The sequence below is a fragment of the Triturus cristatus genome, chromosome 10 (genome assembly GCF_964204655.1).
Source record: "Triturus cristatus chromosome 10, aTriCri1.1, whole genome shotgun sequence".
Classification (NCBI taxonomy): domain Eukaryota; kingdom Metazoa; phylum Chordata; class Amphibia; order Caudata; family Salamandridae; genus Triturus; species Triturus cristatus.
The window spans coordinates 595,768,205-595,791,481 of record NC_140593.1 but is presented as its reverse complement, the minus strand read 5'-3'; the positions used below and the strand labels follow the sequence as shown (position 1 = coordinate 595,791,481).

Genomic DNA, 23,277 nt, shown 5'->3' with positions numbered 1-23,277 from the left:
TCTTAACTTTGGCCAACGCGTTTCGGGCAGATACGCCCTTCTTCATGGGCCGTAGGTGAAGATGACGACAAGAAAGCACTGCCAGTGAAATCCCTCTTATATTTTACCAATCAGCATGTTAGATATCACCCAATGGATTCTGGGACTGGTAGTGCGAAGAAGAGCTACCCATGTGGGCGTCGTCAAAGTCACTCCTTAAAACAATCAAAGTGGGATTACAATGTGCTGTCCGCCTCACTGTACAATATATTTGGCATCTCCCGCTCCACTCAAACTGTACAATCCAAACAGCAAGCAGACCCGCGTGGTCTCGGGGGTGGAACTCCGATGTAGCAGCGGCCACACAGGAATTGCCTCTTCCGTGTAGCTGATCAATCCAACAGCACACGGACCCACGAGGCACAGGCGGTGGTGCTCCTCCGTGACCAAGGGCTGGTCACTAATTTGTTTTCAATAGTTACCCCTTCAGGTGAAGGGCACACTCGGGATCGCTCCTCATTACAGGTAGGTTTTTCAGCCACAACCTCTTAACTTTGGCCAACGCGTTTCGGGCAGAACTCGCGCGACCGCCACTCTATCACAAGGATGATGTCATCAGTGATGTCATGAGTGATGCCACTGACCATGTCATGAGTGATGTAATATGTGACGTCATGAGCAGTGGATTGCGGGCGCGCGAGTTATAGTTATCTGAACTAACTATAACGGGGGAATTTCATTGGTTTTTTACGAGTGAAATGTCCACCTAACTATAACCTGTGTGAAACCTATGGTTTTTTAAGTGAATATATATATACATATATATATATGTATATATATATATATATATATATATATATATATATATATATATATTACCTACTGGCGGTCGCCAGTAGGTAGTTATAGTTAGGACCCCTTTTCCATAGGAAAACCTCAACATTCTATTTTGAATAACTTTGGCGCCGGTCGACGAATCCTCGCGAATTTCTCAAAATAGGTGGGGCGCTACGCTCCGCTCCTACCCTGAAAGTCTCGGGGGGATTCGTCAAGCGGGGGCTGAGATAAAAGGGGGGTCCCAAAACGCGTTTTTCCCATGCATTTTTCCATAGGACCTTTAGAACGAGCTACAGCCCGAACGGCTGAACAGAATTACTAGAAATTTGGCAGAGAGGTAGTCCTCAGGTCAAGGAAGTGCCTTTTGTAGGTTTGGTGTAAATCTGTTCAGTAGATCCTGAGAAAATAGCCTTTAAATCAATATATATATCTGTGGAAGCTTACGGTGCGCTTACGGTGCGCTTACCGTAAGCTTACCGTAAGCTTACCGTACGCGTACGGTGGCGTGCGCGAGCGCGATTCTGATTGGCTGTTAGATCTTAGTAAACATTCGAATCGGTCGAAACCAGGAAGTGGCGGCCGCCATTTTCTCTCTCGAACTGTCAGGGGGGTGAATAAAAAAGGTGGATAATGTGAAAAGGGGGCAGGCTCGACAGTTCCTGACCCCCTAGCCTTGGTCAGGGGGTCCCAGAAGGACCCTCAAGGGCAAAAATAAAAAAAAATTATTTTTCGAAAAATCGCCGTATGTGCGTAGCGTACGCGCACGGCGACCTGCGGAATTACGCGTACCGTGCGCGCACGGAAAAAAACATTTTGCGAAAAGGGAAGCTTAAAAAAAAATAAAAAAAATTGTGAGGTAAGGTTGGCTCTTATAAGAGCCGTTGGGTTCATACAGGGATGGAGGAAAGAAAGAATGGGAGTATTATGAGCGTCTACAAACATGCTGGTCTATCTTATTGTTAATAAGGGGAAGACTGACCTCCCCAAAAACAATAAGACCACCACATTTTGTACACCTCATTTCAACACTCGCAAATCGAGGGTTGATGTCCAAAGGAAAAGAAGAAGGTGATGCTCCAACAACAGAGGAAAAGCTCAGCTGAGCTGCCGATGATGTACTCGGCTGAGCATCTGAGGCTGGGCTCTGGTGACTTACTGAAGAGTTTTCTCCAGTATGTCGAGCAAAGGTCCTTGGGTGTTTGTCCTGAAGGTGTCTCATCATAGAGTGATTTCCAAAGGAATATTTCCTACTTGGATTTCCTCTTGATAAAACACGATCACAAAGTATGCAAGTGACCTTTGGAGCATTGACCTTTTTCTCCCCCTCTGGAAAAGTGAAATACTCCCATACAAAAGAAGTCTTTTGTTTCCTCCTTCTCTGGATCATGGTGGTGCTGCTGGCCTCACTCTCAGAAGAGCTCTGCTGTTCTGCCATTGTATCCCAATGTCAATCCAGCTCCTGCTCCTAGAGAATCACAAGCAGAAATGAGGGGAATGGGTGTGGTGTGGGAAGAATCTGGAACTGAAAGTAGTATCAACCAATGAAAAGTGTTCTTTCAAGCAGTAAAGAGGGGAATGGGTGTGGTGTGGGAAGTTTCTGGAAGTGAAAGTAATTTCAACCAATAAAAAGTGTTCTTTGTAAGTCACATGGCCTACCGTGCGCGCACGTGACGCTTACGGTGCGCTTACGCAGCGCTTACGTCTCTTTCGCGCATGCGCATTACACGCCCCTGCGTAACCGCGACGTTGCTTCCGGGTGTACGCGTACGGCACGCACGTATCACGTATCGCGCATGCGCATTACACGCCCCTGCGTAACCGCGACGTTGCTTCCGGGTATACGCGTACGGCACGCACGTATCACGTAGGCGCGCTGCACTAATTACGTCCAGAGCGCGTAGCGTCAGCTTACCGTACGCGTATTTTACAAGCGCGTAGCGTCAGCTTACCGTACGCGCACGGAAAAAAATGCATAAAAAAAAACCGTTCGATAATGCAGGATATAGTACATAAATTATTAAAAAAAGGCTTACAAAAAATGAAATAAAAAAAAATTGCATTAAATTATAATAAAAATATAAAATCGAAATAAAAAACCACTATCCACATTGACCCCACCCCCTGTGCTTTTGGTGGCGTTAAGTGGGCGCGCACGCCACGAATGGCGTAAAGTAACTTAGCATTTAAAAAACCGTACAAATTCAATGAAAAAACCATAGGTTTCACACACGTTATAGTTAGGAATTAGCATTTAAAAAACCTTGCAAATTCACTGAAAAAACCATAGGTTTCACACATGTTATAGTTAGCGGAAATTTTACTGATAAAAAACCAATGAAATTCCCCCGTTATAGTTAGTGCAGGCAACTATAACTCACGCGACCGCAATCTTCTGCTGATGACATATGTGTCTTTATGAAAAAAAAATATTTGTAATATATGTATAGCTAAAAATGTATGGAAGAAGACATGGGCAAATAAGTGTCTAAATACAGTATTAGCATCAGCAGAGGATTGCGGTCGCGTGAGTTATAGTTGCCTGCACTAACTATAACGGGGGAATTTCATTGGTTTTTTATCAGTAAAATTTCCGCTAACTATAACATGTGTGAAACCTATGGTTTTTTCAGTGAATATATATATTCACTGAAAAAACCATAGGTTTCACACATGTTATAGTTAGCGGAAATTTTACTGATAAAAAACCAATGAAATTCCCCCGTTATAGTTAGTGCAGGCAACTATAACTCACGCGACCGCAATCCTCTGCTGATGCTAATACTGTATTTAGACACTTATTTGCCCATGTCTTCTTCCATACATTTTTAGCTATACATATATTACAAATATTTTTTTTTCATAAAGACACATATGTCATCAGCAGAGGATTGCGGTCGCGTGAGTTATAGTTGCCTGCACTAACTATAACGGGGGAATTTCATTGGTTTTTTATCAGTAAAATTTCCGCTAACTATAACATGTGTGAAACCTATGGTTTTTTCAGTGAATATATATATTCACTGAAAAAACCATAGGTTTCACACATGTTATAGTTAGCGGAAATTTTACTGATAAAAAACCAATGAAATTCCCCCGTTATAGTTAGTGCAGGCAACTATAACTCACGCGACCGCAATCCTCTGCTGATGCTAATACTGTATTTAGACACTTATTTGCCCATGTCTTCTTCCATACATTTTTAGCTATACATATATTACAAATATTTTTTTTTCATAAAGACACATATGTCATCAGCAGAAGATTGCGGTCGCGTGAGTTATAGTTGCCTGCACTAACTATAACGGGGGAATTTCATTGGTTTTTTATCAGTAAAATTTCCGCTAACTATAACATGTCTGAAACCTATGGTTTTTTCAGTGAATTTGCAAGGTTTTTTAAATGCTAATTCCTAACTATAACGTGTGTGAAACCTATGGTTTTTTCAGTGAATTTGTACGGTTTTTTAAATGCTAAGTTACTTTACGCCATTCGTGGCGTGCGCGCCCACTTAACGCAGTTCGTTCCCCTAATATCTAAACACTTAAATCTGATTTTCATTTTTTTTTTTTTTTTTTTCTACCGTACGCTTACCGTAAGCTTACCGTACGCGTACCCCGTGATTTTTTTTAAAATCAATAAATGTTTTTTTTGTACTTTTCTGTCCTTCTTTGACCCCCTTACAAATGTTAGGGGGTCTGTAACTCTCCTCATTGCCCCCTTTCCTTGTTTTCACTCTTTTTTTTCAGAGTGAAAAACACAAAATGGCGGCCGCCGCTTCCTGGTTTCGGCCGATTCGAATGTTTACTAAGATCTAAGAGCCAATCAGAATCGCGCTCGCGCACGCCACCGTACGCTTACCGTAAGCGTACGGTAAGCGTACCGTAAGCGGGCTCAGATATATATATTGATTTAAAGGCTATTTTCTCAGAATCTACTGAACAGATTTACACCAAACCTACAAAAGGCACTTCCTTGACCTAGGGACTACCTCTCTGCCAAATTTTGAGTAATTCTGTTCAGCCGTTCGTGCTGTAGCTCGTTCTAAAGGTCCTATGGAAAAATGCATGGGAAAAACGCGTTTTGGGACCCCCCTTTTATCTCAGCCCCCGCTTGACGGATCCCCCCGAGACTTTCAGGGTAGGAGCGGAGCGTAGCGCCCCACCTATTTTGAGAAATTCGCGAGGATTCGTCAACCGGCGCCAAAGTTATTCAAAATAGAATGTTGAGGTTTTCCTATGGAAACGTGGTCCTAACTATAACTACCTACTGGCGACCGCCAGTAGGTAATATATATATATATATATATGAAACCCGAAAATCCCGGAGTGCGGAGCTTCAAATACGGCGGTCCTGGATGGGCTTCGGTGGCCCCAAAAATTTCAAAGCGCTGCTTTTCGAAGGTCACGAAAAGAAATCCAGGACACCCAGGAATGCTATTTTCAAAGTTTTAATCCAGGCAAAGTCGTAGCCTTAACCAACGCGTTTCGCAATAAGCTTGTTCACGGTATGGTTTACAATACAAACACGTCCTCCTTACATATGCGCATTCAATAGAAATAGAAATGAGACTGACGAAAGAATATGCTTTCAAAATCTGAGCGCCATTTTACAGTGGTGTAAAGTAACGTTTGTTACGTTCCAAATGTGAAAATTTGAATATGTGTACCATGTCAAAATCTACTGTATCATTAATACTGAACAATAGTTAAACAAACAAATATTAATCCATTTTACAAAGTTTGTGTCGTCTTAGTATCAATAAAGTTTGTATACACATACACATACTGTCATTTGAGATGTCATCAGTGATGTCATGAGTGATGTCACTGACCATGTCATGAGTGATGTAATATGTGACGTCATCAGCAGTGCATTGCGGGCGCGCGAGTTATAGTTAGCTGAACTAACTATAACAGGGGAATTTCAATGGTTTTGTACGAGTGAAAAGTCCAGCTAACTATAACGCCCCTGAAACCTATGTTTTTTTCAGTGAATTTCTAAGGTTTTTTAAATGCTAATTCTTAATTATAACGTGCCTGAAACCTATGGTTTTTTCAGTGAATTTCAAAGGTTTTTTAAATGCTAATTTCTAACTATGCTTACAGAGATAGGACATGTGAAGAAAGAAGTAAAAACGCACTGAAAGAAAAAAAAGAAATATAGAAAGAAGCAATAGAAGTCCTCAAAGACGAAGAAAAGTGCAGGAAGAAGGATAACGTGCAGAAAGAACAAACAGAAGAGCAGAAAGAAGCCTTGTTGCAAAATCATCCTGTACCCTCAATTTTTTCAGACGGATACTGGTGGTAACTGAGTCTGACTAACCAGTCCTAGAGCCAGTGCTATGTTAAAAGACTCTCAGAATACAGTGAAAACACCTACATACACTAGGGAACACTATGCGTTGGGGTCCCCCTGTGATTAGCATGACCTCCTCTGTAAGCCCTTAGTATATAATAGGGCAGGGGATTAAAACTACCTCTCAAAATGCGCATCAGGGCGTGTTTGCACACATCACCTCAGGCCCCGTCCCCTCTCTTCCCCACTGTGTAAACACACCCTATGGCCATTTTAAGTTGGGAGATTAAGTCCCCTTGAATCCTGAGGGGGCCTAGGGTCCAACTAGACCACTAGGTACCTCCAGTAAGCGCCACAGTGCTGCGTTGCAGAGAGATGTAAAAAGGGGCAGGGCCTAGACCACCTCTCTGCAACGCAGCACAGTGGCGCTTACTGGAAGCACCTGGTGGGCTAGTTGCCCCCCAGGGTCCCTCAGGATTGAAGGGGAATTATGTCCCCAACTTAAAACGCGCCATAGGGCATGTTTGCACACGTCTCCTCAGGCCCCTTCCCCTCCCTTCCCCACTGTGTAAACACGCCCTGTGGCCATTTTTTAAGCTGGGAGATTAAGTCCCCTTGAATACTGAGGGTCCCTAGGGGCAAAATAGCCCACTAGGTACGTCCAGTAAGAGCCATTGCAGAGAGGTGTAAAAAGGGGCACGGCCTGCACCACCTCTCTGCAACGCAGAGCAGTGACGCTTACTGAAAGCACCTGGTGGGCTGGTTGGCCCCTAGGGTCCCTCAGGATTGAAAAGGAATTATTTCCCCAACTTAAAGCGCGCCACAGGGCGTGTTTGCACACGTCACCTCAGGCCCCGTCCCCTCCCTTCACACCTGTGTGAATGCGCCCTGTGGCCGTTCTAAGTTGAGAGATTAAGTCCCCTTGAATCCTAAGGGTCCCTAGGGTCAAACTAGCCCACTAGGTATCTCCAGTAAGCACCACAGAGCTGCGTTGCATAGAGGTGTAAAAAGGAGTGTGGCCTCAGAACACCTGTCTGCAACACAGCCCCCTGGCGCATACTGGAGATACCTGTTGGGCTAGTTGGCCCTCAGGGACCCTCAGTATTGAAGGGGAATTAATTCCCCAACTTACAACTGGCCAGGGGGCGCGTTTGCAGAGTGCCGCAAGGAGGGGGCATGGCCTCTGGTGCAATGCCAGTCTTTTAGTTATTCTATTTTTTTAGGAAGGAGGGCTGTGTGCCCTCCTTCTTTTTCTAATTTATTGGCCCTGGGGACACCATCCCCCAGGGCCTGCACCCTAATTTTTTTTGTTGAAAAAAATAAATTTCGCCCTCCCAAGGCCTTAATCGGCCCCGGGGACCCCAACCCCCGGGTCATGGCCTTTTAAAAAAAAAAATCCTTAGGAGGAGGGCTGCCTTGCCCCCCTCCTCAGGACACTTATGGCCCCGGGGACCCCATCCCCCGGGGCCAGCCTTTGTTTATTATTATTTATTTTTTAAAATATATTTATAGAAACACCTAGGACATGCTGGACAAACCGTATGTACCGATCAACATGACGATTTGCGTGATATTCATTAAAAGGCGACTATGCATACAATGAATCCGCGTGGAATGTATTTACACCGCTAGTGAAGCTCTGATGTGTCTGATGCCCTACCGTGCCTAATCCCGGTGCCCCCGCCGGTGGGTACTATCCAAGTAGACACCCTTGTTGTTTATTTATACAAACATGGTTAGCTATTGACGGGCACATTTAATACACGCACACCAAGTCATTCAATGGGATTCGACAAAAATTCGACCAAACCATGCAAGAAACCCCCCTCACGGTTAATAAAACACACATCCACCGCCGGATGTGTAATACTTTTTATTTTACTCTCTGGAAAGGAGACGAACCTCACTTGAGAGTCACAGCGTGCTCCTGGCTTAGCCCAATGCTGTGTTACACCCACCAGTGCCCGCCGAGTGCCACACACCTCTGTGTTGTATTCCACCAGCTAGTGCGTATGCTATGACACTCTCTAGCCCATGTGCACTGTAACACCACCCCGTGAATATGTCATGCCACACTTGCCTTCGCACGGGTTATATTGCCCCATCTAACGTGCCTTCCTCGATGCCTATATTATAACACACAGCGCTATGCCATACATATTACAATCTGGGAACCATATCTTTGTCACAGTGCATATGCATTGTTACACTCCCCAGCACATATTTTATATTACAACTTTAGAGACTAGTTAGGTTACACAACACTGCCCTGTGCATATTACACTCCAAGGGGCATATCGCATAGCACGCGCAAGTGCCTGTGCTATCTCGCACTCTCCAACGAATCTGTCATTGCGTACAATGTATTGCATATTATATTTCACGCCCTGGTTCATCTTATATCACACTTTTTGGTGCATAGATAATACCATATCCTATGTCTAGTTTTCATTTTCAATCGTGCTCTCAGGACTATGTTCTATATAACACTGCGTCCACCTACCCTTTTCACGGGCATTACATTTTGCGATGGGGGGTGGAGGGTCAGGGGGTGTTTCTTCCAAGTGAGCCCAGAGTCAAGGTCACAAACGTCCTCTTCTTCCTGAATAAAAGTGAGATTATGCTGCATACTTGTTCATATTTTAAGTAGTTCACACAGACACACATTTTAAAAACAATAATTATCCTAATACCCACCTTCTCTGAACAGTTAGCTTGCTGCCCCATCCACCTCCTCCCTATCATCTGTTGTCTGAATCCATGGACTAGCCTCCTCCCTCCTGCCATGCATGGTCTGATGTGCTGCCGCTGCCCTCCATTTAGCATGATGTACCAGTCCACTCCTCCTGCCCTCCATTGCCCAATTCTGTGGCCCATCATTGACCTCCTGCTTAGCCTCTGTGCTTAGCTTGCTACCCCTATTCTCCTTCCCCCTGCCCTCCGATGTCTTTGTGCATGCCCCTGCTCCATCCTCTTTTCCCACCATGTTCCATGGACCTGCCACTCCTATCTACTCTGACTGTTCTGTTGAGCTGCCACTCCCCTCCCACCTGCCTAGCATTGTCAGATGACTGTAACCTGTCCCTGCCACCTCCACTCTGCCTGTCCACATGCCATGCACCTATCCCCTTCCTCCTGTCCTCCATGGTCCATTTTACTGCCACACCCTTCTGCCCTCCCTGGTCTGTTGTGCTGCAACTGCTCCTCCTGCCTGCCCCACGCGGTCTGTTGTGAGGCCCCTTTCCCTGAACTCTCGTGTCTGTGCCCAGGTCCTGACCCTCCCTTCTATCCTCCATGGTCATTTGTGCATGCCCCTGCACCCTCCTTCTTGCCCATCATAGCCATTGTGCTGCCACTAACCCTCCCGCTTGCCATGCATGGTGTTCTGTGCTGCCATGGCCCCTCCCACCTTCCCTGTGTGGTCAGCTTGCTGCCCCTGACCCCCTCCCACCTTCCCTCCATGGTCTGTGTGTATGCCATCATAGTCTCACTGTTGCTCTCCATGGTGTGTCTTGTTTCTAGTGCCCATCCTGCCTGACCTCCATGGTCATCTTGCTGCTCCTGCCCTGCCCCGTTGCCCCCAGCCCTCTGTTTCCATGTGCAGACCCCTATTCCCTCCCTCCTGGCTTGTCTGTTCCATTGTAATGCCCCTGATCAGTCCTTCCTGCCCTTTATTGTCTGTTATGCTGCAGCTTTCTCTCCTCTATGTCCATTATGGTCAGCTAGCTACCATTGCCTCTTTCCCCTCTGTTCTCTGTTGTCCATGTGCATGGTCCTGTCCCCTCCCTATTGCTTTCTATGGATCATTGTGCTGCACTCCCGTCCCGCATGCCCTGTGTGGAGTATTGTGCTGCTGCAAACCCTGATGCCTGCCCTGTAGGGTCAGTTTGTTGCACCTCTCCATGTCCCTCCTGTCCTCTGTAATCCGAGTCCATGTCCCTACCTTGGTAAGAGGGAGATTTTGAAAAAAACTGGGGTATTGATTTTCCCCTTTGAGTTACATTGAAAAAGAGGAGATTGTAGACAGGAGACAGATCAAATAAAGCCCGTTTGAGCTTAAAAACATTAGACGTTTCCTGGCTGAAACGGGTCTGTTGGCATGTTTGGTTGTACTACCACTGCCTCTTCCTTCTGCCCACAATGGTCTATTATATTGCCACAGCCTCTCTTGCCAGTCCTGTATTGTTGGTTTGTTGCCCCTGCCCCCCTTTCCACTGCCCTCCATAGTCTGTTGTGCTATCACTGCCCTTCCTGCCTGCCCAGTGTGGTCAAATTGTTGCCTCTGCACTCTCCTACCTGGCTGCAATTTTCAGAGTCCGTGCCCCTGGCCTCTGCCTCTCAACAGTATCCCAATGAACACCTAGATTGCTAACATTCTATATTTATTACAAAAATGTGGAACGCCTGACATCATCTTGATGTAATCAAAACTGTAATACCTAGAGCATTTCATATATGAGAGGGTCCCATTTGCATCAAAATTATGGTTAGTGCTCTAAAAAACATATTTTCTGAGTTTTCAAATAGCGACAAAGAACTTTTAAATTATTTGTAATCTTTATGTTTTTTTATCCAGTTGACCACTTTATTAAATGTTGCACCTTGGCGAGAGGATGTGGTGTTACTTCCAGAGCTGCAGACTTTGCAACTGGGGAATCAGGTTGGAGGTTCTACTTCAGCTCAACATTCTGTGATTCTGGTCAAATCACTTAATCTCCCCATGTCTACAACCAAAATGAATTTGATCTTGTGTGATGTAACCAATGCTCATGTAAAGCACTCCAATACCTGACAAGTCTGCACTATATAAAACTGCAAATACACACAAAATAAGTGTTTTGCACACTTCTGTCATTGGGCTACATGTGGGCTACATCTGGGTGATATTTGGGCTACATTTGGGCTCTTTTGTCTCTGGTGGCCATCTTGGGAGATTTATTTCTTATGAAGTTTCCTAATTTGCTCATTTACTGCAGTCTCCTCAGTAGGAAATACTTTCAGTATTTTACTTTGGTTCCATCAAGAAGGCATTCAGATGTGTCACACATTTGCCATAAATTCTGAATGTTTTGCACTCTAGTTGCTCATTAGATCACTGTAGTAAAGCTACTGCTCACCAGGGAAGTCTGCTGCTGGTATTGAGAGTGCATGTTTCAGTCTGCATGTCAGAATTTTTTTATGAAATAGAAGAGGATTTGAGAAGTCAAAATGTGCCCTAATTTTTCTTTCTGCAGCACTAATCATAATTTCTATGGCAAAATGAACCGCCTCATTTTGTTCCTTTGTAAATTAAATGTTTTAAGTGTTACCACTTTATTCTAATCAAGATGGCTTCAGGTGTGCCATACTTTTGTCATAAGTAAGACTGTTAGCGCTCTAGCTGTTTGTTAGAACACTCTGGAACATTCTGTCATTGGGCTATGCTTGGGCTACATCTGGGTGATATTTGTGCTACATTTGGGCTCTTTTGTCTCCGATGGCTATTTTGGGAGACTTATTTGTTATGAAGTTTCCTAATTTCCTCATTTACTACAGTCTCCTCAGTAGGAAATACTTTCAGTTTTTGACTTTAATTCCATCAACAAGGCATTCAGATGTGTCACACATTTGCCATAAATTCAGAATGTTAGCACTCTAGTTGCTTATTAGATCACTGTAGTAAAGCTACTGCTCACCAGGGAAATCTGCTGCTGGTATTGAAAGTGCATGTTTCAGTCTGCATGTCAGAATTTTTTAATGAAATAGAAGAGGATTTGAGAAGTCACTCAAAATGTGCCCTAATGTTTCATTCTGCAGCACTAATCATACCTTCTATGGCAAAATGAACCCCCTCATTTTGCTCCTTTTTAAATTAAATGTTTTAAGAGTTACCACTTTATTCCAATCAAGATGGCTTCAGGTGTGCAATACGTTTGTCATAAGTAGTACTGTTAGCGCTTTAGTTGTTCTTTAGAACACTCTGGGAAGCTGCAGTAGAACACAAAGGAATCAACTGACAGTCTCTGCCCTTGTTGGATGTACATGTTTTACTGAGAATGTCAGACTTCACATGACTGAGAAAGATAATATGAATTTACAGAAAATATGCTCTCAGATTAGCTTATAGATCACCTTCCAAACCCCTGTGGGAAAGCATGAGAAAATAGTTTTCTCTCAAGCATGATTCATGATATCACAGCAGAAGGCTTTTTCACGTGGTAAAATCACCTTAGAACACACCACAATTCCTAAAATGAGTATGGTACCATCAACACATGATTTATAAGGTAACTAAAGTCTTAAAACCTTCTATTAACTGTAATGCTTTTTAATGAGGTGCTATCATGTATATTGGTCCCAAGATGGCTGCCAACACTTCTTGGATGAAGTACTGACAGCCAATCAGATCTCACCATGAGATGTGTGGTTAGGCTCCGCCCAGATATATCTATCTTTTTAACTCTAATTTTCTCAGGAACTACTGAACGGATTTACACCATTTAAGTAAAAGGCACAAGTCTGAACTGAGGACTACCTCTTTGCCACATTTGGTGTAATTCCGTTCAGCAGTTCAGGCTGTAGCTGCGTCAACAGGTCCTATGGGACAATGCATGGGGAAAACGCGTTTTGGGACCCCCCTTTTGTCTCGGCCCCCGCTTGACGAATTACCATGAAATTTTCAAGATAGGAGCGGACCGAAGCTGGCCAAAAGTTTGGAAAATTTTGCGAAGATTCGTCAATCGGCGCCAACGTTATTCCAAATAGAACGTTGCGGATTTCCTATGGAAAATAGGTCCTAACTATAACTACCTACTGGCGACTGCCAGTAGGTAATATATATATATATATATATATATAATGCTATGTGAAAAGAAGTGGTAATTATTACAAATTATTACAAGGGGCAATGTCACAGCCAACATTTGAGTGGCACTTCATAACATTAATCTCAAATGAAAATATCTTTCAGAAACAGACAGACATCTGAATAGTCCTGGTTTCACGGTATCAGTTTTCCAAACTCTCATTTTCATGAGTCAAAGTTTATTATATGGGCCTGGGAGAAGGTTCTATCTAGACACATAATTTAAGGGATTCAAATTCAGTGTCACTTATGTAAGAAATGTGAGGCCTCCATTGACTTCTTCACAAAGTGTACAGTCTCTAGAAATATTTTCTAAAGAAATGGGGTGCAGGAACTTTCTACGCTTTTATTTACTTGTAGATGCTATATCTCACTAATACTGTTAGTAGTCATTTTTACTGTATTCCAAAGCGTTAGAAATTGGGGTCTCTAATTAGCAATGGTTTGCACCATTGTCCAAGTAGGGGCCCTTCTTCCTAATCAGGGCAAGGGGGATACACTTCTAAAATAACCCCTGCTCACCCCCTTGGAAGCTTGGCATGAGCAGACAAGCTTATCTCAGAGGCAGTGTGTAAAGCATTTGTGCACACATACAGTAATACAATCAATACACTATAAACGGACATCACACCAGTTTAGAAAAATAAGTAAACCTAATCTCAACCAAACACGACCAAAATAACAAAAATACACAATATAGTTTTCAAAATAAACTTCTTAGAAGGTCAAAACAGTTCTGTCCATAGCAAACTATAGATGCAACACTTTTCACTCAAAGTACCTTGGATGAGTCAAAATCAAAAACAAGAACAGCCGCAGGGAAGGTGATGCGTCGGTTCCTTAGGCACAGCGAAGGTGATGCGTCGGTTCCGTACTCCAGGGGAGATGATCTGTCGGTTCCTTACTGCCACGCAGAGGAGGTGATGCGTCAGTTTCTTACTGCGGCCGCAGTATCCTTGTAGACTTGGCGCCCCGCTGTGATGCGTGGGGATCGGGGATGCGGCAGCTCTCGATGCGGTAGTTGCAAGGGAGCTGCGTTGGTTTCTCCAGCCGCGGCCCCACAATGTGTTTGTTCTTGCAGCCGCACAGCAGATCCGTAGATCGATGAACTCGATTTCTCCAGCCATGAGCAGGTGCTGCGTGGGTTTCTTCAGCAATGCATTGGAAACAGTTTTGAATGCATTGTGCTTCTCGGCGTTGCGTTACTTTTCCAGCTCCTCACAGCAGGAACAACCTCCAGAGGCCCAGAACAGCAACAGGCACCTCTTGGCAGGTCAGAACTCCCAGGAAGGAAGTTCAGGGAAGCTGGTAGTGAAATCTTTGTATCCCTGAGACTTCCAAATAGGAGGCAAGCTCTACTTCAAGCCCTTGGAGAGCTTCCGCAAGCAGGGGACACAGCACACAGCAAAGTCCTTGTCCTTTATTTGACAGAAACATCCCTTGCATGCCAACCCCAGACAGCACACAGCAAAGGGGCAGTACTTCTCCTTTAGTTTCTCTAGCTCTTCTCCTTGGTAAAGGTTCCTCTTGAACCCCAAAAGTAATCTAAAAGTCTGGGGTCTGGGCCCCACTTTTTATAGCAAAGATCCCTTTGTTCTCTGGTGGCAGAGAAGCTCTTTGACCAGCCAAACCCAGTTCTGTCCTCTCTGGTGCAGCTGTCCAGCAGGTGGTGGAGACATCATTGTCAACGGCAGACCAGGCTTATTCAGGTGTGAAGGAAATCTTCTCCCCCTACTCTGAATGCAACCTAGGTCTATTCAGCCCAGCCCTGACTCACTCTGGAAAGGCAGAACACACATCACCCTCCAAAGTGGCTGTCTGAACAGAATACACATCCCCAGTCCCTGTCACTCCAAAGCCAAATAGTCAATACACAAACCTAGCAGAGGCACACAGGATGGCTAAGCAAGAAAATACCTACTTTCTAAAAGTGGTATTTTCAAACACAGAGTGTAAAAATAATCCTTACTAAAAGATGCATCTTTATATTCTGAGTTCAGGCATTCTAAACTTTATTTCCTATCTTGTACCAATGAGAAGTTATATTTATAAGATGTTAGTTTAGCCTTAAAAGAGAATTTCTTCAGTTATGAAGGTAAATTGTATTGGCAAACTACGGCAACTTCAATGGGCAGTACTTGTGCCCCCAGTATGGCTAATTTGTATATGCAAGGCTTCGAAACCAAGTTTATATACTCTAGCACCAATCCTTTTCAACCGCGACTTTAAGTGTGGAGACGGTATTTAGACGATATCCTGGTCATCTGGGAAGGTGACCAGCGATCCCTTGACACATTCTTCAGTTGGTTGAATTGTTGTGATACCAACCTCAAGTTTACTGGTGAGGCCAGTACCACAACAGTATCATACCTAGATCTCAGGCTATACCCTAAAAATTGAAAAATGTATACAGAACTATACCAAAAGCCGATGGCTAGGAACTCACTGCTTAGCTATCGTAGTTATCATCCACATGCTTTATTGACGAATCTTCCGATTGGTCAATTCTTAAGATTACGTAGGAATTGTAGCGAGATTGCTAAATACAAACAACACGCCAAGAATCTTAGTGAAGAACTACTTGCAAGAAATTACCCCATTCATCTGGTACATGGAGCAGAAAAAAGAGAGCGTAACAATCACAGAGAAGCGCTCCTTGAGTCCTATGACAAACCAGACAATAAAAGAATGGTATGCGTTACTACCTTCAGTGACTTGACTGATAGTATTAGGAAGGCCATTAACAAATCTTGGCACATTCTGAACACAGGAACATTGACTTTAGAGAGGCCACTATTTGCCCTAAAAAGGAGTAGTAACCTTCGAGATCTTCTGGTACATACAAGACCGAGATTAACACAACAGGGAGCCAGACAGAGCACTTTGTGGGGAGCTTCATCTGTTAAAGGACACTTCCCATGTGGAACTTGTTCTGCCAATGTGCAACATTCCGTTCATCATCTTGTGTGTTTTGAACTTGTTCTGTGTGTCCGTTCACTAAACATGGGACTCAATTGGATATTGGTTTAAAAACACCTTGGCAACTCAATACACATACCAATTGTAATATTAGCAGGGTAATTTATATGACCACTTGCCAATGCTCATTAATAAATATTGGTATGACTACACGTAAAGTTAAGTATAGAATGGTTGAACACCGCAGTGCTTTCAGATGCAAGAAGTTGAATACACGCATGACCAGACGCTATATTGAAAAGGGTCATACTGAGGATGATTTCTTATAGGTTATCGTGGATAAACCTAGATATGATACTAACATTGGGCCCCTGGATCAGGTGCTGTTCAGTTATGAACAGAGATGGGTATTCCGCACTAAAAGCCATGAGAGAGGACTTAATGAGGACATTCTGTGGTGTTCTCTATAAATTACATGGACCATGCTAGTCTGTACTGTTGCAATATAAGATTTTTCAGGAACATTATCATCAACACACTTCCCATATTCATATATGTATATGTATTACATATGGTTAGAGTTTTTGAAAGGGGGATTAAGTGATATTATAGAAAACCTTTGAAAGGCAGTAGTGTCAAATTTATCCTTAACTTTTATTTTTACTACAATCATAGATTGGTTACTGTTGAAACTACTATTCCCAGCATAAGTGTAGTCTTAACAACGATACCATAATATATTATAATTTCCAGCATATCTTAGTCCATTCCATACCACAATACGATCATGATATCGATTACTGACTAAAGATAATTGTAATGTGCCATATAAATGTTGAGATATATTAGAATTGTTCCAAGCGTGTTCGAGCTCGGTTCTATAGATTGGCTATTGTAAACTACATTTCCCAGCAGGAGTGTAGTCCCAGCAATGATATTATAATAAACTACAATTCCCAGCATCCCTGTAGTTCATTCCACATTGCAATACGATTATGATATCAATTACTGTGATTAAAGACGATTGCACAGATGTTGAGATATATAAGAATTTTCACATACGTGTTCGAGTTCAACTCTATTTTTATTTTTATTTGTAATTCTTTTAGAACTCGTAGATAATTTGTATTGACCCAGAAGAGGTTCGTGAGTCGGGTCGCATTGGTATAGTACACATGAACCGTAAGTGGATTCACACTTCCGTGACACGAGATGCCGAGTATGGATGTTACTTAAACGTACGCGGGGCCGGCTAGTTCCCTTTCGGCATAGATGCAGCAGCCGTAGGCGCCAGGAAAGTCGGTAAGATTGCCCCATTTCGTGCCAACATGAGAGTGAGGCGTAACTCTGTATGCAAGACCACTTTTATTGAATTATCGTTTCACGTGTATGTGGCATGACGGCAGTAGTAAGTTCCAATACCCGCCAGTGGTCGCAATAGATAACCTGGTTGAAAAAGGTTAGGTGGGTTGATTAGAGACTCGCCCAGTGATATATAAGATTTTGGATGTTACAGGCTCTGAGTCTAAAATAACGATGACATAAGGGACTAGAATGTTGTGTGAAAACATGAGATGCTAAGGAATTTATGCTATAGTTGTTTTTAATGAAATTTAGTTGCTACATTCTAGATTCTCGTGACTTGTGCATTAAGGACCTGTGAAAGGAAGAAGTAGGCGATCAGTCAGAAACGGATGAGGTGATAAATTCCATCTCTCACGTGTGCAGTGATGTTGATGTTGCAGTGGTGTTCACATACACTGAGTATATTGGTTGTGTATTGGGTATATTGAGCAGGCTTAATAGTGAATGTTTTACATTTATATTCACAGATTATGGACCAGACTGCAGCTGGTTCGTTGGCTCTCCATACATATTAAGTATGGTAATTTTATTATAATTTCATCACATTGACAGCAGTGTGACAAGATGTTGGTCATGACGAATGCCGCAAACTTGTTGTCATCAAGGCAAAAACATGTAGGGAACATCCATATCCCTATTTCCTCACACTGTTTTTAGCTCTATCCGCCTCTTTGTAGAGATAGTTTTAACTCACTATTTTGAATTAATTTTTGCATTCTCCCCCTCACTCATCATAACATTGGATGAAAAAACACCTCGCGCTCCACTCCTGAGGGAGAGTTGTAGCCCACAATGTGCAAGAGGGAACCCAATGATGAAGCATGTCACCTTCGGGTGAGTGAGGGTTCTCGTCTTTACAAAAATAATTGTCTTCCCAATTTTCAACCACTCGCATTATTTTCAACTGACACTTTGGTATAGTTGATACACCATCTGGGGATTGTTTGTGAGTATTATAAATAAACTCCCATTCGATCCTATGGGACAGATAGCCTTTCAATAGAGAAAAACGAAATTGACAGTATTTCACTATCAGGACATGCCACACACATCAGGGCATGTCCTACCTTTCACACACTCTGCACCCTGCCAACAGGGGTACCTTGGGCCCACCTTAGGGGTGACTCACATGTAAGAAAAGTGAAGGTGGGTGCACTTGACAGGTCGACATGGCAGTACCAAACTGCGCACAGACACTGCAGTGGCAGATCCGAGTTAAATTTACAGGCTGCTTATGTGGGTGGTGCAATCAGTGCTGCAGGCCAACTAGGAGCATTTGATTTACAGTCCCTGGGCACACACAGTGCACTGTACTAGGGACTTAACAGTAAATCAACTATGCCAATCATGGGCTCAACAATCCATAAACACAATTCACAGTAAGAGCATATACCCTTTACCACTGATCATCACTGGTAAAGTGCCCAGAGTCATAAAACAAAAACAGGGTCCAAAGCAGGAGGCCAAAAAGCAAAAAGTCGGGGATAAACCCACTGGAAAAGTCAGATCTAACACAATGTATATATTTTAATTAATGCGATTAAGAATGTTAACAGCTGTGAGATTTTAACATAGTAATCTAAGGCTATCTCTATTTTCAGAAGGCAGACTTTCTGCCTCAAACACTCTGACACACAGGGATTATCCATCCCAGCTTCTTGACAAAACTCATGCAGGGCACATGATTGCTGCATCCCCAACAGACCTATGCAGTTCAGTGAACTTCGCTTCAGACTTACCGAAGAATTACTGCTGACCCAGTGCCTACCTACAGAACGGTAACAAATAGAAACCTTTTTAATTTGCTTCCTTTGTACAATATCAAGGGCCTGATTTAGATATTGGTGGGACTATTGCCATTCCATCGCGGGGGCGGTCCCAAGTACTCCATCAAGCTGATGGCAGACCGCCTGCTGTATATAGATGTTGTGGTAATAGGCAGGGGACTGTTACAGACTTCTCTGCTGGCTAACAGTACTCCATTTCCGTCATGCCGGTGGATTTGTGGCGAGGAGATTTAGACATTCCTGCTGTGCTGGCGACGTCCTGGCAGCGGTGTTCTGACAGAGTGAGGCCATGGTGGTGTAGATATAGGTATGTGCTACTCATCATTATCCTACTACCCATATGTGTTGTGAATGTGTCATAATGTATATGTAGGTAATGTGTTATGCCCCTTTTTGGTACATATCGCATGGCAGATAACCAACATACAAACACTACTGAATGCACACCCACAGGCACCACAAGCACAACACCCACAAGCACGACAACAATAATATTTTTCTTTGAGTGTCACTACAGGTGTGTTAATTTTACCTTGATGAGTAGGAAAATTAACACTACTGCATTACACATAAGAAAGATGTTGCAATGCAGAAGTACACGAAGGTACAGCACTTGTCAATACATGATACATATGACATTTGTACAAGTAGCTTACCATATATCTTGGCAACAAGTGAGTCAGTTGTCTTTGTGGTGGTATCGGTACAGCAAAGGAGGCTGACCTGGATGATGGGGTACAAGACAGAAATGGAAGAGGGAAGCAGGAAGCAGGAAAAAAAGGTAAGACTTAACCTTATTTCCGTTGACTCTGCCAACTCGAAGTAGGAGGGATTCCCACCTCAGTTGCCACAGCGGAAAGGCACATCATAATCAGGACGATGTGAATCTGGAATCCTGCCAACAGCCGCTTCTGCCTATACCGCCGTCGACACGGTTGAGAATTCCTGGCATAGTCGGAGACACTCTGGCAGTCTTTCATCTATGGACCAGCCAACATATAAATATGGTGGGCTGACCGCTAAGTCGGTGGGAGAGAAGACTAGAAAAAACAACGGCGGCACCTGATCTGCCAAGATCTAAATAGGGCCCCAAGTGTGAGTGTGCAACTCCAATGAGGATCTATCTGTTATGAAACCTTACACTACACATCAGCTTTGGCTACCTATCATGTCCATCATGTTGTAAAATATTATTTTGTATGTTGTAAAACATAACTTAAGTTGTTCTCTGATCCTTTTAGTCACAGGGAGAGAAAAGCAATATCAGATTGAAGGTATCCCCACGATAGTCAGTGCATGTTCTGCACAGGGAGGTTATCCTCCCAAACACACTCGGGTCTACAGACATGTTAAAAAAGCGGCTAAAGCCTAGTTCAAAGGAGGTAGTGTTAAAGTTGTCTGTCCATCCTGTATGACACAATTGCAGGAAAGATGGATGCCCTGACAGATTTTCTATTTGTTTGTGTAAACATAGACTGTATTAAAGCCTTACATATATTCATGCATGTACAGTCAAGGTAATATTTGAACAATATAGCTCACATAAATTATATAAAGGAGCAAAATAACACAATAAAATGCAATCAACACTGGCAGCACAAAGCTATAATGAGCATCCACTTTTCACAGCCACTAGCTGACGGTAAACAGTGTGTTGTTCGTAAACAAATAAATATTGAGAATGGACTGCTTGGTAAACCTCTAAGGGGGTGTAAACATTAAGAACAATACAATAGCTAAAGAATATAAATGTTGCAAACTATGGGGTAGAAAGGAAATATTCTTGAAGAGTGAAATGAAGTATCTCTGTGCTTGTAATAGGAGTAATGTGATAAGGATACCTGTTTTCCTCCTGGTTTATGGTGACAGTTTCCTAGGACCTTGCCTTAGACAACAGTTATTTCATGATTCTAAAAACTGAATCCTCAAATTTTGAAACATCCAAGACGGAGATGTTGAAAAACAAAGATAATGTTTTTGTTGCATTAACTTTAACAGGAGTGAAGGAGATTAAACTACCCGGAAAACGGTGTCTCCTATATTAATGGGGCATTAGCAGGCCCGTCACGTCATGTCAACTTATCTTACCATACCTTACCTTACCTTATCTTAATTTGTATAGCGCACAATTGACCTGGGAGGGTACCCTCATACTACAGTGGGAGCTGTGTGGGCTGAGCCAGGGTCAGGCTGACGCATTGTCAGGTCTTCAGTTTCTTGCAGAATTGAAGAACTGAGCAGGAGGAGGCTCTGATATGAAGGAGAAAGTTCTGCCAGGTTTTAGGAGAGCGGAAGGAACAGGCACGACTGCCAGATCTGGTTCTGCATCTGAGGTAGTGGAGTGCAAGTAGAAGTCCAGCTGAGTGGAGGTGTCTGGAAGGTTTATGCGGATGTTGAGTGGTGTGGGACCAATGTTGTGTAAGGCTTTTTATGTGTGTGAGGAGTTTGAAGAGGGCTTGTTTGTAGATTGGGAACCAGTGGCGCTCTTTGATGCAGAGTAATTAGTGGTTATCACACTTCAGTAATGGGGCACCTGGTGTTGGACCATTTGTGTAATGGAGCAAGAGAGCTATCTAATGGAATTCAGCAAGCTTATGATAATTCAAGCATCTTCATCATCATAAGAACACTATAATCTGCTGCTTATGGTAGGTTCTGTACAATAGTCGGTGCCCTGAGATTGCCAGCAACCCTCCTGTGAAAATGGGTCCTAAAATGACCAATCAACAAGGTCATAGTTAGGTGCTCAGTGTGAGCCCTAAATGTACAAATGATGTTCAATAGGCCCCATGTCGATTGGGCCATTCCTAGTCATTCCTGATAATCCAGCCTACAGCAGCTTGGAGGATTTTAAACTACAGTTGTGTCAGTAAAAGAAAACATACAATTTATTGAATGGAAAGGTGGGACAACAACACAAAAGTCATTGCTGGGTAAAACAGGATCATCCTGGAGTAATGTGCAGCAACCCATGGACTGTCTAGAATGTAAACTGCTTTTGCAACCTTCTTTTTCCATGGGCCTGTGTCAGGCCCCTCTCTTATGAAATGAAGGATTGCTCTGCCCTCTGTAAGATTACTTTCTGCAGGGAGGGCAACAGCTGCTCTAAACAATTGTCTTTTTTCACTTGCCCGTCATCTCCCTCTGATGCACAGCGAAGATGGTTCTGGGATCCATCCGCTGCTAGCATCGGGACCAGTAGCCCAGTGCCCTCCATCATCTCTAGATCCTGCTTTCTCCTGGTACCAAGATGTTTACAGCTGGAAAAGAAGCACAAGCAGTGCTTAATTTGAGCATGGCTCACCAGGTCCTGAACCCACCTCTTCCTGATCGAGCAGCAGGGCCCGCAGGCTAATAGAATTCATCTAGGCAAAACCTCTGCAGCAGGAGTGTTTACTGGGGAGCCGCTGACCCACCAAATCAAGAGGAGAGGGGGGGGGGGTAGCGGGGGGGGGGGTATGAATATAAATCTTTGACACCAGAACTTTTTTTCGACTCAAGAAAACAAAGAGAGTGTCCCTTCTTATTTAGCTGCCTCTACCCATCTGTCCCTAGCCAGACCTAAAAATGTGCTACACGGACTTTCAAAATTATTACTTATCCTGCTCCCTTGTGTCGAATCTAAGCATTCCATTTGTTTCATATATTTTGGGGCTTATTTACAAGCCCCTTGCACCGACAGTGCGTCATTTTTTCCCATATAAAAAGTAATGCACCGGCGGCGCAAGCGGCCCTTTGTATATAGGATCATTAGTGAAATGGGGCACGGGTCTGAATGAGCCGTACAAGAGCAGGGGGTCCTAAAGGAGACTGGCTAAAACAATGCTCGAGTTACCTGATTTACACAAAATCCATTCTGATAAAAAATGTATCCACAAGGTCCTTAAAGTCAGGGGGCATCGAGTCACTGCGTCATTGTGGGGACTGAGCTCTCCTCTGCAGGATCAGAAGCCGGCAGCAGCACACGCTACTCACAGAAACCCTGCTCAGAAATATCTTAAAAATAGAAACAAAGCAACCAAACCAAAAAATAGACTTTGTGTCTACGCTTGTGCTTGTTATAGTCTTCTCGTTTCGGCAAACTGTATATGGGCGTCATGAAGTGACAGCCCATTATCAGCAAGAATAATTCAGACTCGTGCTTGCTCTTACAAGGGCTGTGCTGCAGCTGCTTGAACTCCAGTGAGAGGATGTGTCTTTTAGTATGTAAATATGCAGTACTGGCAGGGCCAATGGAATTATGCGACAGGG

At 43.5% G+C, this 23,277-nt stretch overlaps 1 protein-coding gene across 3 annotated transcripts in view; it reads right to left on the bottom strand.

Annotated features, from left to right (window-relative positions):
- Positions 1 to 23,277, bottom strand: part of SHISA9 (shisa family member 9) — a 1,213,953-nt gene that overhangs the window by 521,367 nt on the left and 669,309 nt on the right. The window lies entirely within an intron of this gene.